The sequence below is a fragment of the Macrotis lagotis genome, chromosome 1 (assembly GCF_037893015.1).
Source record: "Macrotis lagotis isolate mMagLag1 chromosome 1, bilby.v1.9.chrom.fasta, whole genome shotgun sequence".
NCBI lineage: Eukaryota > Metazoa > Chordata > Mammalia > Peramelemorphia > Peramelidae > Macrotis > Macrotis lagotis.
The window spans coordinates 123840942-123860795 of NC_133658.1; the positions used below are offsets into that span (position 1 = coordinate 123840942).

A 19854-nucleotide genomic window follows, 5' to 3' on the forward strand; every position below is an offset into this window, starting at 1 on the left:
CAATTCAAATAATTTTGAATTCTACAATCCAACTGTAATAACTTTGGATCACTCCCAGTGTGCAATAGAAAAGAGTCAGGGTTCAAGCCCTGTGACTTTTATGTCTCTCTAGGCAGAGTTTTTCATTATCACCAGTTCCTTCAAAATGGGATCCAGCAAATTCCTGCAAGATAGCCACAAAATGAAAATATGTCTCTGGGAAAGTTTAATGATTTTGTCAATATTTTCAACAACTTTGTGACCTCATTGGTTTAAGTATGCACCAGGATGTTCTGTTAATCCTCCTTCCACATCTCATTTTGTATGGTTCTAATCCATTGTTTTCCCACATAAAGGATATTACAATTTTGAAGGCTACCGAGTAAAGCATGACCTCTAATACCATAACTGTCAGCTGAGATCCTAATTGGAGAAACTCATTGGTGGGGTTTCAGGTAATATATATACTGGAACATGTGGCTTCAAAGACAAATTTTGAAGTAAAAATAAAGACAGGAGAGGTGGGGAAGTACAACTGAAGGAGAATAATGATGAGAATGACTGCTGTTTAAGAAAAGCCATGGATTATTTAAACCATGTAATATACTTACCATTATTAGATAGGACTAGAATGATCAAACTCACGCTCTTAAGACCCCTATGCCTGCAAATCCAGTAGTGGCCACTAGGTGGCAGAGATACCTTGATTAACCTACTCCAAATGATATCTTTGAGAATTTCTATTCATAAAGTCCCCCCCTTCAAAAATTTAACTCTACTCAGAATAACAATATTAGCACTATTTTTACATATTTTTATTTAAAGAAAAATGAATGGGAGTAAAATATAAAGAAAATAAAAATTGGATTAAAAATAAATATTACTATGCACAAATTTTTTTCAGGGTTATCAATAATTATTTAGCTTAATCTAAGTTTTGGTATTTAATATTTGCTTACCAGGAGAGGCATTGAAAAACATCCATGTTTCAACCTGACCATAACTTTGTAAGCCATTTCACTTGTAATATTGAAAGCCTTCAAGTTTCTTCAACAGATATGTTGGAATTATTGTGAAGAGAAAACAAAATGATGCTTGTAAAATTGCTTGCAAATCTTAAAACACTAAAGAAGTGATAGTATTTTTCTTTATCAGAGCTACAGGCATCATCTTTTTCATCTCTGTGTTTGCAAGCTAATAATAGGATTCTATAGGGTTTCTATATGTCCTTAGGTTAGTTTCTTCTTTACCAGTCTTTTCTAAGAGGAATTGGCTGACTCTTTCCTTTTTCCTTTGTGATCAGAGAGACCCTACAAAAGACCATGATGACACAGATGTATTTCATGCCAAGTCATGAGTTTCTTTTCCCACTAGGGTCATTACTATTTGGGTGACAAAATAACTAGTTTGATGTAGTTTTGTATTTTTAAATTTTCTCCTTTTGTAGCAGCCAAATTGATCTCCCTAAAGCATAAAGCTCATCATATCATCCCCTTAGTAAACTTCCAGTGACTCCCTATTATCTCATGTAAAAAATAGAAAATTTTCTATTTAGCCCTTAATCTGAGTCATTTCTACTTTTCCAGTTTTCCTATACTTTCACTCCTCCATATGCTGTGTTATTTACTGTCTTTCATGCAACACTCTGATGGTACATTTCTATTGTCTCTCTTCGATTTCTGAAATTGTCTCATTCCTCATCTCTACCTTCTTGAATTCCCTGGCTTTCTTTAAAATGCTGCTCAAATACCTACCTTCTAAAGGAGGTCTTACCAAATGGTTGGGCCTCCCAAACTTGTCCCTTCTCTCTAAGATAGGTGTTTTTGATCTTGGGTTCATTACATGTTAAAAAAAAAATTGATGACTGAGAACAATTCAATATATTCCTCTGCAGTTCACTTTATTCGTATAAAAACTTTATTCTGAGAAGGAGTACACAGATGACCAAAGGAGTCCATGATACAAAATAGTTAAAAAAAATCCCTGCTGTAAGATTATTTTCCATCCTCTTTATATCTTCTATGAACAATTTTTTTCATGTTGTGTCCCTCAATAGAACATGAGCTTCTTGAGGGTAAGAGTCATATTTATATGTTTATCGCAGTCCCTTGCTTAAAGTAAATATTTAGTAAATAATTATTGACCAAACATACTCTCTTTTACTTTTCTTCTCAATATTGGATTACTATGACATAGTTCCTTTTCTTGAATGGTGGAGATTTGTGTGTGTGTATGTGTATGCACGCATGTAAGTTCCTAGTTTTTGTTTAGCTTTGAATATATTTTTTATTCTGTGCCGTTTGCCAGTGGTTCCCTAACATTGTGTCAAGACAACTACAACAAAGAAAGCATAGAATTCAACTCTGGAGTTATATCATACTAGATGATCTCCAGTGTCCTTCAAGATATAAACTTTTATGACCTGATGATTTTAATTCAGACTTGCATATAGAATCTTTATACCTACCAGCCTATAAACATGGTGACCAGGCTACGGGATGTTCTCAAGCCCTTCCCAGACATTCCATGGGCATCACCATAATGCATTCTCTGTGGCTGCACATCTGAGAACTTAGGTAAAGTGGCAAGCTGGGTTTACTGTTTAGAAACACAAATCCCTAGTACATCTGGCCAGGGCACACTGCCTAGACCATAGAATGTAACCATTTCTGAGTTTTATTTAGGCCATAAAAGTGCATGCTGGACACGCCTTTTTAAGAATCAAGGCCATCAAATGTCATCAGTTCAGAGTACATGCCGTAGAGGGAGCCAGAAAGGACATTAAAATGCTTAGTCTATGACACACTTCCTTATTTTTGTCATTTTGACATTTATGTGTTGTTTCTTTGGGGATTCTTAAAAGAAGACTCCATTTCTGTAGGAAATTTTCCCAAGATCACCAAAAGAATCAACAGTTTATAATCAAGCAGCTGTCGGGTTTGCTTTTCAGCTTTGCTGGACCACCTGCAGGCTGTTAACCTCTGGAAGGTTATTATGATCACAATTGTTGTTGTTTGTTGAAAAAGTTTCAGAGCTCAAGGAAAATATTCATACTGAGTTACTTAACCTCAAATGTTTACTGTTCTCACTGAACTTGCGGATACTGTCTTAATGACCATTGAGAACCAAGAGTAATCTGATGCCAATGCTATTTTGCACTTGCTTAAGGGACATTTGTAAAAATAGGCTTGGCAATCAGAAGAGTTTCCCTTTTGGTAAATAGTATATGTGCACCATGTGTGATGACTGGCAGTGAACAGCTTTATGAAAGAATTGGTTCTCAAGGGAAATATTAATTTTGAAGTCTGAGAGTTTGAGGGCAAATATCACTGTAATCCCTTAAAATTATAACACATTAAGCTTTTGTATTTGTAGAGTTAAAGTTTTTTTTTTATTTTTGTTTTTGTTTTTTGCAAGGCAATGGGGTCTTGCCCAAGGTCACACAGCTAAGTATTAAGTGTCAGAGGTCAAATTTGAACTCTGGTCCTTTTGATTCTAGACTGGTATACTATCCACTGCACCACCTAGTGATCTCTAGAGATGAGTTTTTGATTGATTTAGCTATGGGGAGATGGTCCTCAATTTACCTCAACTCAATTCTTTCAATCCTCATGCTAGGGGCTCAGGACACAAAAACAAGAGAAAAAATCCTTTCTGCCCTCAAGAGACTTGCATTCTAATACGTACAGATATACAAACATATACATAAACACACACACACACACACACACACACACACTCACATGCAGAGAAAGGTAAATGCAACTATATGCAAATAATTTTAAGAGGCAAGAAGAGCTAGGGAAGAAGATAAGAAAAAGTTTGGTATAAAAGAAGGTACCCAAGCTGCTCTGTGGAGAAAATGGGAATGCTAGGGGAAGCTAGGTGGCACAGTAGAGTTCCAGGTCTTGAGTCAGTAAGACATCTTCATGAGTTCAAATCTGGCCTCTGACACTTACAAGCTGTTTGACCCTGAGCAAGCCATTTATTTTATTTTTTCTACAGCTACTGCAAGTTAAATTTATTTTTAATGACATCGAAAATTAGCTTTTTATGTCAGTCAATAGACATATTATTTATTTTATATTTGATTTATTTTATTATATTTATTACATATACACATGTTCATACAAACTTATACAATTTCCTCCAATTAAATTTTAAAATAATTTTCAACATCTCTTTTTTAATTATTTATTTTTCCAGCTACATGCAAGATAGTTTTAAGCAATAATATTTTGTAAGGTTTTGAGTTTGTTACACATTTTTCTCCTTGTCTTCCTCCCCTTCCTCCTTTCCTTGACAGAGAGCAAACTTCTAGATAGGCTCTACATGTATAACTATATTAAACATATTTCCATATTAATCATGTTGTAAAAAAATCAAAAAAGGGGAAAATGAGAGGGAAAAACATAAAACAAATTTAAAAAATTAAAAATAGTAAACTTTGGTCTGCACTCAGACTCCATTGCTCTTTCTCATGATATTTTCCATCACGAGTCCTTGAGAACTGTTTTTGATTATTGCACTGCTGAGATGTGGAAGTCCATCATAGTTGATCATCGCACAACATTGCTTTTAGTGTGTTCAGTGTTCTTAAGGTTCTTCTCAGTTCACTTAACATCAGTACATGCAAGTCTTCTCAGGCTTTTCTGAAGTCCCATGAATTCCCCCACATGATTTCTTAAAAAATGATAACACTATCACATTCATATATTACAACTTGTTCAATCAATTCCCCATTGATGGGCATCTCCTCAATTTCCATTTCTTTGTCAATATAAAAATAGTTGCTATAAATATTTTTGTTCATATAGGTCTTTCTCCCTTGTTTAATGATCTCTTTGGAATATAGACCTAGTAGTGGTATTGCTGGATCAGAGTATGCATAGTTTTGTTGCCCTTTGGGCAAATTTACAAATTAATCTACAGAATGGTTAGATTGGTTTACAGCTCCACCAACAATACATTAGTGTCCCAGTTTTCCCACATCCTCTCCAACATTAATCATTTTCCCTTTTTGTCATTTTAACCAATCTGATAGATACAAGGTGGTACCTTAGATTTGTTTTAATTTGCATTTCTCTAATCAATCGTAATTTGGAGCATTTTTCATGATTTTAAATAACTTTAATTTCTTCATCTGAAAACTACCTGTTTATATCATTTGACCCTTTAATTGGAGAATGACTTGTATTTTTATGAATTTGATTCAATCCTCTCTCTCTCTCTCTCTCTCTCTCTATATATATATATATATATATATACATATATATGTATGTATCATATATATATATGAGTCCTTTATCAGAAACAGTAGCTGTAAAAATGGTTTTCCAACTTTCTGCATTCCTTCTAATCTTGGTAGCTTTAATTTGATTGGTGCAAAACCTTTTTAATTTAATGTAGTCAAAATTATCCTTTTTTGCAATTTATATTCTCTGTTTCTTGTTTGATTATAAACTCCTCCCCTTTCCATAGATCTGACGTAAACTATTCCTTGTTCTCCTGATTGGCTTATATTGCCTTATATATCTAAATTCTGTTCCCATTTCAACCTTATCTTGGTAAAGGTTGAGAGATGTTGGCATAAGCCTAGTTTTTGCCTTACTATTTTCCAGTTTTCCCAGGAAAATTTTGTCAAATAGGGAGTTCTTATCCCCAGAAGCTAATGTCTTTGGATTTGTCAAATAATAGATTAATATAGTCATCTACTATTCTTTCTTTTGTATATAATTTATTTCATGATCCATTTATCCATGTCTTAGACAGTTTTGATGACTGATGTTTTATAATATAGTATTAGATTTGGTATGGCTAGACCATCTTCATTTGCATTTCTTCCTCAATAGTTCCTTTTATCTTCTTGACCTTTTTATTCTTCCAGATGAATTTTGTTTCTTAGCTCTGTAAAATTTTTTTGCTAGTTTGATTGGTATGACACTAAATGATTTAATTAGGTAGGGTTATCATTTTTATTATATTAGTTGATTCTATCCATGAGCAGTTGACATTTTCCCAGCTGTTTAGATCTTTATTTGTGTAAAAAAGTGTTTTGTAATTGTGTTCATACAGTTTCAGTTTGACTTGAGAGATAGATTACCAAATGTTTTATGTTTATATCATTACTTTAAATGGAAATTCTCTTTCTATCTCTTATCTTTGAACTTTATTGTCTACATATAGAGATGTTGATGATTTACATGGATTTATTTTTTATCCTGCTACTTTGCTAAAGTTGTTAGCTGTTACAAGTAGTTTTTTAGTTGTTTTTCTAGGGTTCTCTAAGTATACAACTTGTTTCCTCATTGCCTATTCAAATTCCTCCAATTTATCTTTATTCTCTTATTGCTAAAGCTAACACTTTTGTCTGTTTTGGCTTTCCTGGTTTAGATATCAGTACCAAGTTGGTATCATAAAAGGAATTTGAAAGAACTCCTCCATCACCTATTTTTCCAAATAGGTTATATAGAATTGGAATTGATTGTTTTTCAAATGTTTGGTAGAATATACTTGTAGCTCCATCTGACCCTGGAGATTTTTTTTCTTAGGGAGCTCATTGATGGCTTGTTCTGTTTCTTTTTCTGAAATGAGGCTATTTAAGTGGTTTATTTCCTCTTACTGTAAATCTGGGCAGTAAATTATTATATTGTAAATATTCTTTTCACTTCTATGTCAGATTTGTTGGCATATAGTTCTGCAAAAAAGCTCCAGATTATTATTTTAATTTCCTCCTCATTGGTGGTGAATTTACCCTTTTCATTTTTGATACTGCAATTTGACTTTCTTCTTTCTTTTTTTAAATCAGATTAACCAAAGCTTTATCTATTTTATTGATCTTTTCATAAAACCAACTCTTAGTTTTATTTATGCTTTCATTTCTTTATCGAAAGATCCTATCAATGTACTTTGGCTGCATAGTTTACTGAACACAGAGAAAATGAAAGGGAAACAGGTAAGCATGTCTATTGATTTGCTTTTGGTACGTTCCCCAAGCCTCTTCTTGGTTGCCACCACCCTAGTCCCTTCTTCTGCCAATTATTGTAATGACCTACAAAACAGTCACCCTGTTTAAGTCTCTTTCCTTCCTAGTCCATCCTCCACATTGCTGACAGAGTGATTTTGTGAAGCAAAGTTCTGAACATGCCAATCTCCTATTCAATAAATTCCAGTGGATCTCTTTTACCTCTAGTATCAAATAAAAGCTCTTCTGTTTAGCTTTTAAAACCTTTAATAGCTTGGAACAAACATCTTCCCAACCTCATAAATTGCTTTCTTTCCTACCATCTATTGCCCAGCCAAAATTCTTTGTTACTATTATTTCTGCAAGATTCTCTATCTCTTGACTATACCTGATACCTGAAGTGAACATCTACCTCACCTTTACATTTTAGAATCCCCATTTATTGGGCAGCTAGGTGGTATAGTGGATAGAGCACTGGCCTTGGAGTCAGGAGTACCTGAGTTCAAATCTGAGCTCAGACACTTAATAATTACCTAGCTGTGTGGCCTTGGGCAAGCCACTTAACCCAATTGCCTTGAAAAAATCTAAAAAAATAGAAAGAATCTCCATTTATTTCCAAACAGCAATACCTTCTGCCTGAAGCCTTTTCTAATATCCCTAGGTAAAAGACACCTCCAGTTCTCTCCTACCCCATTTACCACATTTATTTTGCATCTGCTCATTTATATGCACATTTGTTTTGATAGAATACAATACCCTTGAGACTAGGGCCTGTTTCATTTTAGTGTTTGTATCCTCAGCACTTGCCACATTGGGTAGTATATAGTTGTCACTTAATAAATGCTTGTTAATTTACTGACTTCATTGCATTATACCTTTGGGGATGGTGGGAGGCATTTCCCAAACCATTACATTCATGGATCATGGAAAGGAAATTAGAGTGTATGTTTGAAAACCTAGATCATGGGAAATCAGGGAGAAAGTAGAGAGAGAAAAACAGTTCTCACAAGGATCAAGATTAGTTAATTAAGGGAGTTAATTTCTCCCATCCCCATCTCTACTCCAGGATCTAGGGTGCTTCCAGAGCAGTCCCCAGACATCTTGGTCTTAATAGCCTGATGGTTTCCTACTTTCCAACTTCTGCAAAGAAGCCTGAAAGACTGATCTTCAAAGACAACTGCTGCTCCCCTGCAAAGCCAGACTCCAAAGGAGCATCTTGTTGCAGTCCTACCCCAGCTAATGAACAAAATTACAAAACTCAAAAGCATCAATACACAGTCAATTTTAGATGCCAGCATTTCTCTGCCATTTTAACTTATTTCTAATATTTGATTGAGTGCTCTTGGTGCCATATGGCTTCATAGCATCATCTGTGCTCTTCTTCCAGGGCACTTAGAGGGAGATTACAGATGAAGAAACTGAGGTCTGAACAAGTAAATGACTGACTACTTGTCTGAAAGTTTACATAGTGATTAAGTAGAAAAGTGAAGATCCAAATTGAGACATTCTGATATCAAATTCAGTGTGAACACTTTCTGCAGCATAGAGGAACTGATTTAAAGCCTCTAATGGTAATTACCTTTATGACCTCAGGCAAATCTCTTACTCTAGGGACTCAGGTCCTTCTTTTATAAAATGAAGAAGAGTTAACTGGATGGTTTTTATGGTCTCTTTTTAATTCTATGATTTTATAAACTGATAAATGTGATTTAAAATTTACCTCCTCCTCCTTCTTAATATTTTCTTCTTCTCCTTCATCTTCTTCTTCATCATCTTTTCCTTTTTCTTCTTTTTCTTCTCTCTTCTATACTTGGCATATAGTATATACTTCTTAAGTGTAGCAAAATAAAATTAAACTGGCCCTTTCCCCCTGAATCCCCTCAAGATAAAAGTGACTAAATTTTCTTTCATTTCATAAACAAGTTGCTTAGTAAATATCTTTAAGCCATTGGATCATCTCCTTAGGTGATAAGCTACCCACATAAGCAAGGCCTTTCTCTTTTATTGTTTACATCCCTCTCTTCTCATAACTTGCCTTACATACAATGAGCAATCAATAAAGATCACAGACTAGAGACTCATAACATAATCAGGACAAAGTTCTAGTAAACTGAAGACCCCAGTTTGCTCATGCTGAGCCTTGGTAGTAGTTCCAGACAGCTATTCTAGGTTATTTATGGAATGATTCTCCAGTTAGTTGATTATTCAGGTCACTTCATGTTTTTCTTTTCTTCTACACATTTTGCTATAGGTTTATGCTTTCTTGGTAAATACTTCTCTTCATGGGTGAATGTATGGGGGAAACAGTAGCCTAAGAATTCAAGTCAGTTCAGACTAATGTTTCAGGGGGAAACAGTAGCTTAAGGAATTCAAGTCAGTTCTGCCAATGTGACAGTGGCAGAAGTGGGAATTAGTATATTTGGGATCAACTTAATACTTGTATTGTCTTTATCCCTCATTTACACAGACAATAGGCAGTTAACCTTTGTGATGGTCATATAACTTAAATTATGGTTCTAGGCTCTTAAGGAATGGCAAAGGTTTTATGAAAGCCAAAGCCTCGAGGTTATGAGTTGCTTTGTGTTTGTGGTGACAGTGACAGTAAAGTGTGAATTATATTACTGAAATCACCTATATTCTACTTTCCAACTTTCTTCAACTTCGCTCCAACTTATCCTTCATAGTAAAGTTGGGTCTTCGAGTCCCCAGTAATTTGCTGATTATAGTGGCACCTCTAGAATGAATCCCAGTCTCTTTTCTTTGGGAGAGAATGATGGCAACAAATTGTCAAGGATGGGTGATGGGGAGGACCACCAGCTCTCCCAGATTAGCAATGTGGAGTGAAATCATTAGAGAATTGATCCTCTAAGGCTAAGGGATTTTGTTGCTTTCTGAATACCAGAAAAGTATTCTTTACCATTATTAACCAATTTGGAATGACTTAAGGGCATCCAGCATTCATATTAAAGTCATCATAGCTAGAAAATAATACCAGGAGTGCAGAGAATCATAGATAAGAATTTAACATTAAGAACTGGAAACAACATACAGAGGCAAAAGTCATAGGTCTAACTGGCTGTGAAGTATAATCAGAGATTTAGATGTCAAAACTAAAAAGAGTTGCCTATATTCAATCAGATGCCCCATGGAGAATACTAAGTAGGGAAAGTTAAAACCCAGGTAATAGGGTATTAAATTTCACTCATTTCTTTCAACAGTGTTCAAAAGTCATTTTCAAAATGGAAAGGACTCCAAAATGCAGTCTTGGCTAAAGGCCAAATCCCATCTAATCACAACAGTAGCTAACTAAAATTAACTTTATTTTGATAAATCCAGCTCAGCTAATACTTAATTTCAATGAATAGAAACCAGAATTGGGAGTCTGGAGACCTGGTTTCTAGTCTGGCCTTGTCATGACTTAGTTATATGACTCAATGAAAGACCTCATCTATAGTGAGAAGAGGTAGATTGGGTGGTCTATTCTAACTAATAAATTCTAGGATTTATGTGTTACTTTGTGATATTGTTATCACCACATTAGCACCAATAAGTTAAAGTTATAGACTCTATGTTTTCCAATATCCAACTTAGTGACTGCTAAATATTAATGCCAACAAATTTCATTTTTTGCCAGGAGGTAGATTTGGGGCTTTTGTTGTGATTGAGGATGTTTAAACATTTCAGTGACTTATCTCCTAACAATTTCAAGGATATTCTCTGCCAAACATTGCAGTTCATCTTCTGAACACAACTGATATACTAAATAATCTTATTATAAAAACATTTATTAAATCTTTACTATGTTCAAGACATACTAGAATCTGGGATGTAAAGTCAAAAAACTAAGCAATTTCTGTCCTTAAAAGATTTTATACTATATAGGTGATATGTATGTGTTTGTGTGTATGTGTATAGAGAAATCATTATGGATCTATGTTCTTATAGTTTGTGAATTTAAGCAGGCCTATGCCTCACTCTTTTCTATGGAGTTATTGGAGTTTAGTGACAAGACAGGTCAGGAAGACTGGCAATGGTCTTTGATGGATATGATAAAGACAAATGGGGCAAAGGAGCAATTCAGACAAAGTGCTGTAATAAAATTTAAAGTAGAAGCATCCTTTATCATCTAGATGACTCAGAGATAGCTTCTTGGAGGTGTTGAGTTACCCGAACTGAGCCTTGAAGAAAAATAGGAGTTCTTCAAGTCTGGGGATAAAGGAGAGCATTCTAGCAAGAGGATATCCTGGGCAAATGGTATGGTCTATGCAAATGATCTGAAGGAGAAATGGTGTGCCAAATTTAGAGAATCTAATTTGATTAGAACATAAAATGTGAAAAAAGCTTAAAAGGTAAGTTGGAATCAAATGATGATACAAGAATAATAAATTTTTATTCTTTTGGCAAGGGGAAATAGCTTAATGCAACTTTGTTTGATTTTGATAACTGGAGTGACATGGTTAGACCTGTTTCTCAGGAAACTGATTCTGACAGCTTTTTGGACAATATTGGAGAGGGGACAGATAAGAAGCAAAAATTGCAATTAGGAGGCTATTAGTACAAGTGAAAGGTGGTGAGGCCATGGTAATATGAAGTAGTAAGAAGGGAAGTGATATGAATTGCCATTAACAAAGAATAGATGACAACCTTGATAGTATATTTCAAACAGATATTTGTGGGTCAAAGAGGGTAGGAATGTGTTATGGAATGTAGTACAAAGGTCCAAGAATTGATCATTCATTGGGAGAAACTTTCAGGATTCCTTGTGGATCTGGATACATTAGGAGGTATGGGCAGAGCAAGAAACTTCTGGGAAATCAAGAAGAAATATTTGGGTGAATCTTCAATGTCACTATCCAAGAACTCAATATTAAACAAGCAGAATTCTGAGTTGCTGGTAATTGGGAACCAGATCAGAATAGTCCTGCTACAAAAAACTTTTCTTTTAGTCCTTATTGTTAAATTCTTATCTATGATTCTCTGCACTCCTGGTATTATTTCTAGCTATGATTACTTTAATATGAATCCTGGATGCCATTAAGCCATTCCAAATTGGCTAATAATGGTAAAGTACACATTTCTGGTATTCAAAAAACAACAAATCCCAATAGCTGAATGTTATTTAGATACAATGGAAAGGATTTTGGATTTGCAACCTAGAGACCTGGATTCAAATCATGATCTTCCTTTTACTACTTATATGTTTTTGGTAAGTCACAATCTTTCTTGGTTCATTTTTTCATCTATAAGATGATGAGATTTGTCTAAGTCAAACTCACTGTTCATGGGTGATATTCAGCCTACAATACTGAAACAATTAAAATATGATTAGGAAATATGTAACAAAATAAATAAATATAATATGAAAAAGAAATGTAAATATGTAGCTTTCCAAGTCTTTATGTAACTCACAGCAACACTTATCTATGACTCAATGGCCCCTATTTTTATTTGAACTTGTTTGAGTTTAAGTTTGACTAATTTGACTGAATTAAGGTTCTTTTTTTTATTTCTCAATCTATGATTGAAGTAGGGAAAAACTGGTTCATCCCTACTCTAACTGATCCCATGAAAGACTATTTCTCTACTAGGAGTATGAATTTTCCTGGGAATTTTGTTTCCTGGTATTCCCTGCCTCCTTCCTCATTACTTGGGAAAGAGATCAAAACCCCTCTGAGGGGCAGCTAGGTGGTGTAGTGGATAGAGCACCAGCCCTGGAATCAGGAGAACCTGAGTTCAAATCTGACCTCAGACACTTAATAATTACCTAGCTGTGTGGCCTTGGACAAGCCACATAACCCCATTGCTTTACCAAAAAAAGGCAAAAAAACCCCACCTCTGAATATGGCTATTGGAGAGTATTTTACTTTAGTCTTATGCTAATTTATTTTCCCTCCAATCTGGGATTCCTACAGATTGCTGGGCTCAATATTTGGTATATTGAAAATAAGTAGTTTTAGCCCTTCCATCAGAGGATAATGGATTTAGAGCTAAAACAGACCTTATTCTCCAATTTCTTCAATTTATGCATGAGGAAACTGAGACCCACAAAGGAAAAGTGATTTTGCTGAGTTAAGTAAATTTCAGAGCTGATATTTAGCTCCAGATTCTTGGCCTCCATATCCAATGCTCTTTCCATGGTTCTGGAAACTTCCAGAACCTCTAAGCCATCAGAGTTCCATTTGTTTCAAGTTAGAGGACCATTTCAAGAGACTACATTTTAAAAATAAGACATTTAATTGTGATTAAAACAATGAGCAAAGGTACCGCATAAAACCTCTAGGCACAAAACCCACTCAGGCTGCATGCTGATTTATTTGAACAAATTAGAGGTAGGGAGAAAATTCTGGGACACTGTCTACTGTCAATATACAACTTCTAGATGGAAAAGATATCTTTTGTGGAGAGATGGGAAAATTGGGGAATCTAGATATTTTATGCATTCCTCAAGACTCTGACTCAAAAGCTGCTCCATGGAAGATGATTTTACACTGGCATAGGATACTCGTTGCTCCCTACTTGTGAACTCAGGTATTCCAGTTATTCTCCCTTAGGAAACATCAGCCCATGCTCTTGGCTATCTCCCTCCTTTGGCTGCTCCAAGCTCTTTTCCTGGCTACATGGGTCTCAAAAAAAAATAATAGTAAAACTGCTGAGCTTCTGGGAGGTACTATTTCAAACTCATCCATGAGAACCATTTGAGAAGGGAGTTCAAGAGAGTAGTCTTGTTTCATTGGTTTTTAACTTCTTTGAACTTGCCCATCATGCGCTCTACCATGTTACCTGCATCTCCTTTTGTGTCTTTTCTCCCTCCATTAGATAGAAAACTCCTAACAGAAGGGGTTTTATTTTTCTAATAATTTGAATTTGTATACTCAATGTTTAGTACAGTGTCTGTTACATAGTATGTTTATTGATGGACTGAATGACTCTTTTTTTTCCTAAATAGTTTATTACTCTGCTCTCAGTCTGACATAACTTATTTCAATGAATGATCCCTGCCTGTGCTCAGGCACTATGGGAGTTATATACAGAAGGACAAATCTCTAACACAGTGAAACAACAGGATAAGTTTAGAAGGAATTAAGAGTATCTATGCCATCTAAGGAAATGGCAAAACACTGCAGTATCTTCACCAAGAAAACCCGAAAATAGTCACACAAAGAGTCAAACATAACTTAAAAAAATAAGGCTTACATTTATCTGGTTGTTTTTAGAATTCATCATTTCATTTTAATCTCACAAGGACTTGTAAAGGGAGAAATGCATAGCAATTGTTCTGAATTCATTCTCAAATTGAGACTGATGGCATTCCTTCCTCAGAGTTCTGGGGTACCCAGAGGGCTTAGGGTATTTTCCATTCTGGTTGTTCCATCCTGTTAGCTTCCAGTGATTAACACCCCATTTCCATAATGAATTAACTTCAATTAACCCTCACAAAGGGACATTTACTTCAAAGGTATAGCAATAACAGAAGCATATTTCCCCCCATAACACCAGCCAGGCATCGTCTCCTCAATACTGCTTTAGTCTCTGGGGAAAGTAGGTTCAGATTTAATGCAATTTCTATATATCATGGGTACTACCAAATTCATGTCCAAATGCAGCATAAATTCTGGAAAAGACCTTTTTCTCAGCTACCTGTGGGCTGAATCTAGGAAATGTTTAACTCTCCAAAAAAGGTACAAGATAAATTTGCATTTAATCTTCATCATTTACATTTTCCCCATCACTTCTAAACAATCAAGAACATAAATCAAGTTCTAGTTATTAATTTCTAAGGTGTAAATACTGTCCTAGAATATATATATATATATATAAATATAATATATATGTATATATATATATATATATATATATATATATATATATATCAATTGGTTTATGCTGATACAGGCTTCAGTTTGCCCCAAAGGTCATTGATGCTTTTTGTGGCCTTAAAGTCTGACTGGATAACTACATTCTCTATCTTGAACTTCACCTCCCAGACTTTCTAGTGACTCATTCCCTTCAACTTTTGAAACTCATAAAGGGATAGATTCTAAACTCCTAAAATGAAAGAACAAATGTAGAGAAATAGAACCAATGTCCATATCCATAGGCCACATGTTAGGCTTGAGAGAGGAGAACAAGAAATATTTTTCTTTAGAATGTCACCTCTTTTCTCTCTCCAGAATGTGACCAGGCAGTAAGGAGCCAGGAAGAAAAAAAAGGGGGGTGGGGTGGGGTTCAACCTATCCTTTCAATATACTTTCTATTCCAGCCATACAACCAATCAAATATACTTTTTTTCATCTAGTAGTTAGGAGATTAAAAACAGTTGCAAAATGTTTAGCAATCTTCCAAATGCTATTTGAGATTGAATTAGCTGAGCACTCTGAGCAAGTTTATAAGGACCGAACTTGTTGGCCAGTACCCTGTTGCAAGTATAAGTCCTCTGGGAATGGGGTATGAATTAGCAAAGGCAGGAAAGTCTTCATGTAGAAGGACTGGAATTGAGTAAAGTTTTGAAAGAAATAATGAATTCTATAAAGATAGAGTGAGGAGGAAATACCTTCTGGGGGACAGATTGTCGAAAAGCTTGGAGATAGGAGTTGGAGTCTAAGAGGAAAAAAACCAAAGGAAATAAAAAAGAGATTCTTCTTTCACAGCCTAATTTGGAAATATGTTTTTACATGATTGTGCTTGTATAACCTAAATCAGATTACTTTCTGTCAAGGAGAGTGAGGATGGAGATAGAAAAATATAGAATTCAAAATCTTACAAAAAATAAATGATGAAAATTTTCCTTACATTTAATTGGAAAAATAAAATACAAAAAGAGAAATAAAGAAAATAAGTCCAACAAATTCACTCAATTAAATTTGCTACTAGATTGCATCCTAACTAAAACATTAATTGTCCTCTGTATTTATTCCTATTTGAGCTTCAAATGGTCATAGACAACAGTGATTGTCTCACTTCATTTGGGCCCTGAAAGGATGTGATGCCATCCCCACTGAATGATATTTGGTTTTGGAAAGCATGACCATGTATTCCTAAATTATTCCTCTATTTTCGATTAGCATTAGTTTTTTGCACCTGCAAGTAAGAGTGATTAGTGGTATATAAATACAAAGTGTTATCATTAGTAGGGCCGCATTATTATGCAACTTTCACTTCTGTCACCTGTAGATAAAACATGAGCAGCAAAAAAAGATGAATTGGCAAAAGGTTTCATATGCATTTATTTTTGCCATTTTTCTCAGAAAAAGTCTATAAAATTAGACCTAGAAGAGCCTTCAGCCATTTCCATTCCCAAATGAATTGTCCATATTGTCCCTTCCACTACTGACTGTGTTTAGCGCTACTGAGAAAACTATCTTTACTTTGAAGCAGTGCATAAGTCCTTCCACTAATGGCAATGGTACTGACCTATAAATCCATGCAAATTAGATGTCACAATGGATAGAGTCCCAATACTTACTAGCTTGAGACTGGGCATGGTTCTTAACTGTTTGAATCATTTCTCTATCTATAAAATGAGCTGGAGAAGGAAATGGCAAACCACTCCAGTATCTTCACCAAGAAAATACAAAAGTAGTCACAAAGAGTCAGACATAACTGAAAAAACAGTTAAAAGAACAATAGCTTGGCTTATCAAAATACCAGTTTCAGTTGCATTTTCAAAATGGGAGATTTCTAGGAATTAGAACAACCAAGGATATTTCTTAGTATCATATTGTTTTGATGATTACCACTTTGTAATATAGTTTGAGATCTGGAATCTGCTAGACTGCCTTTCTTCACATTTTTAAAAAAATTGATTTCCTTGGTTTTTTTGACCATTTATTCTTCCAGATAAATTTTGTTATTATTTTTCTATCTCTATAAAATAATTCTTTGGTAGTTTGACACTGAGTAAATAAATGAACTTAGGAAGAATTGTAATTTTTCATACTGACTATGAGAAATTGATATTTCACCAATTGTTGAGATATGTCTTTGAGAAAATGTTTTATAATTATGTTCATGGAATCCCTGGGTTTGTCTTGGTGGGTAGATTCCCAAGAATTTTATATTGTCCAACAGACATAGTTCAGTATTTGGGAGACTCCAAAAGAAAGTATGGGAGAGAAGAAGTGTTAGACTGACTACCAAACTGAAGGTCTACAATTATGCTGATCTCATTGCTATATGCCTGTGATACCTGGACAGTATACCAGCACCATGTCAGAAAACTGAATTGCTTTAATTTAAATTATCTTATGAAGATTCTAAAGATCACTTGGCAAGAGAAGATACCAGACAGTGAGGTCCTTTCTTGAGCCAAACTGCCTAGTATTCCAACATTATTACGGAGAGTGCAACTATAATGCAACTATAATGGGTTGGACACATTGATAGAATGCCAGATGCAAGCTTGCAAAACAAACTATTTTATGGGGAACTCAGGGCAAGAGCTCACAAGGGGGGTGAGAAGTGATATTGAGACACCCTGAAGGTCTCATTGAAGAACTTTAGCATTGATTGTATAGCACAGGAGACACTGGCATAGGACTCTATGAGAAAGGCAGAATTGAAACAGCTCAAAGGAAACATGACATACATGAGTTCAGAGTACCGATCCCAGGTATTTACATGGACTATTTGTGCTCAATCTGTCGTAGAGAATTCCAAGCTCTTATTGGTTTGATCAGCCACATATGGACACACTGCAATTTGTCTCAAACATAGTGATGCCATTTTAGTCTTTTTTGATAATAAAGGACAAGAACCAACCAACCAACCAATATTGTCCATTGCTATTTTAAATGGAATTTCTCTTTCTTATCTCTTTCTACTGTTTTTTGTTCATAGTATATAGAATTGTTGATGATTTATGTGGGTTTATTTTATGCCCTAGAGCTTTCAATTTTTTTGGTTGATTCTCTAGATCTCTATAAATTTACCATCCTAATAACTGCAAATTAACAGTTTTGTTTCTTTATTTTTATTCTTTCAATTTATTTTTCTGGTTAGCATTTCCACTGAAATATTGAAAAATAGTGATTATAATGGATATCCTTGCTTCACTCTTGATCTTATTGAAAAGACTTCAAGTTTATCCCCATTACAGATAATGCTTGCTCTTGGTTTTTATATAACAACTATTACCAATTTAAAAAGATTATTCATGTATTTCTTTGCTTTGTAGTGTTTTAGGTTAGGTTTAACCATTCTGGTGAACAATTGGGAACTTTACCCAGAGGGTTATAAAATTCTGCTTAGCCTTTGATCCAGCAATACCACTACTTGTTCTGTATTCCAAAGACATGAATGAAAAAGGAAAAGAACTTATATAAAAAATATTCTTTCTGCATCTATTTTTGTTATTTTTCTTATTGATATAGTCAATTATGACTATAGTTTCCCCAATATTGTGCTAGTTCTGCATTCCTGATACAATTCTACCTAGTCATAAGGGATGGTATTTGTGATATTTAGTTGTAATTTTTTGCTAGTATTTAAGATTTTTGCTTCAATAGTCATTAAGGAAATTGGTCTATAGTTTTCTTTCTATGTTTTTACTTTGTTATAAGTATCAAATTATGTCATAGAAACAATTTAGTTGGACTCATTTTTTTCAATTAATTTATATAGCATTCCAATTAGTCACTCTTTAAATATTTAGTAGATTTCACATCTGGTCTCAGAGATATTTTCTTAAGGAGTTAATTTATGAATTGATCAATTTCTTTGCTTTAAAAATAGTATTATTTAAATTTTCTATTTTCTCTTCTGTTAATCTGGGCAGTTTATATTTTTGTAAGTATTCTTCCATTTCATTTAAATTGTCAGTTTACTGGCATGAAAATGGACAAAATTATTTCTAATAATTGCTCTAATTTCATCTTCTTTGGTGGTCCATTCATAAATGGGCATTTTGATTTTCTTTTGTCTTTTTTAATCTAATTAACCAAAGGTTAATCTATTTTATTATCTTTTAGGGTTAGGGTTAGTTAAACCAAATCCTAGCTTTATTTATTAATTTAATGACTTATTTTAATTTCAATCTTATTTTTTCTGTCTCTTGATTTTTAGTATTTTCATTTTAGTGCTTAATTTGACTTTTTTCCTTATTTTTAAAATTAATGTCTAAATAATTGATTTTCTCTTTCTTTTAAAATTGATATAAGCATTTAGAGATATTGATTTTCCATTAAATGATATTTTGGCTGAATTCCATAAATTATGGCATATTGTCTCATTGTTATCCTCTTTCATGAAATTGTTTATTGTTTCTTTCTTTTTTGGGTCCAGTCATTCTTTAGAATTAAATTATTTAGTTTCCAATTAGTTTTTTTGTTTTGTTTTGCAAGGCAATGAGGTTAAGTGACTTGTCCAAGGTCATACAGCTAGGTGATTATTAAGTGTCCGAGGCCAGATTTGAACTCAGGTCCTCCTTATTCCAGGGCTGGTGCTCTAACCACTGTGCAACCTAGCTGCCCCTCTAATTCATTTTTAATCCATGCTTCAAAGGATTTCTATTGAATGTGTTTTTATTGCAATATGATCTGTAAAAGGTGCATTAAATATGTCAACTTTTCTGCACTTATTTGTGATATTTCTGTGCTCTAATATACAGGTTTTTATGAAGGTGCTATGTACAGGTAATAAAAAGTATACTTCTTTCTATTCCTTTTGATTGTTTCCCAGATATCTAATAATATATTTAACTTTTCTAAAATTCTATTTCTCTGCTTAAATTTTATTATTTGTTGTATGGTTTTCTTGTTCTAAGAGGGGAAATTTTAGTTTAGTTTTCTGTCTACTTCTTACTGTTACTTTAAGAATTTTTATTTTATTTTGAGCAAATGTCCATCAGTTGTGGAATGGCTGAACAAATTATGGTATATGTACGTTATATATCACTACTGTTCTATTAGAAACCA

General features: G+C 34.2%; 1 long non-coding RNA gene across 2 annotated transcripts in view; it reads left to right on the forward strand.

The window, feature by feature from the left end:
* LOC141502595 (uncharacterized) overlaps nt 1–19854 on the forward strand; it is a 221522-nt gene that overhangs the window by 2186 nt on the left and 199482 nt on the right. The window lies entirely within an intron of this gene.